Genomic DNA, 552 nt, shown 5'->3' on the forward strand with positions numbered 1-552 from the left:
ACCGCCATCCTTTCTGAGAAAGCATTGTTCTTTATTTTATCAAATATTTTTTAATGAAATTATAGCCTCAGACGTACACATAAAAATGTGCCAATTAGAGCATTTATATTCTGTTTAAACACCTTTTACATAAAGAAATTATTCTGATATACGGTAAGAGTGTCCATCTGTCTTTCTCATCGCAATGATTCTCCGTTCCATACTACCATATATTCAACTGGAATGTTGTTTCACTCTTTGTTTACCCTCTCCCATAGATCATTATTGTTTTTAAACAATGGAGACTCAATTTTCTTTGCAATATTGTCCCAAACATGCACGATTGGGCTCATATCAGAACTATTACCAGGCCATTCCAAAACTGCCTGTTTATTTTTGGCCATCCCAGGTCTTAAAAATCTTTGTAGTGTGGCAGAGAGTATTGTCCTGCTTGAATACTGCTTCTTTAAAATAGTGGATTAGAGATCGAACTGCACAGGATTTTAAGATCGTAATGTAATACTCTCCCTTAACTGTTCCATGTTTATATATACAAATATTTATACAATCAGC

The sequence above is a fragment of the Penaeus monodon genome, chromosome 24, assembly GCF_015228065.2.
Source record: "Penaeus monodon isolate SGIC_2016 chromosome 24, NSTDA_Pmon_1, whole genome shotgun sequence".
NCBI lineage: Eukaryota > Metazoa > Arthropoda > Malacostraca > Decapoda > Penaeidae > Penaeus > Penaeus monodon.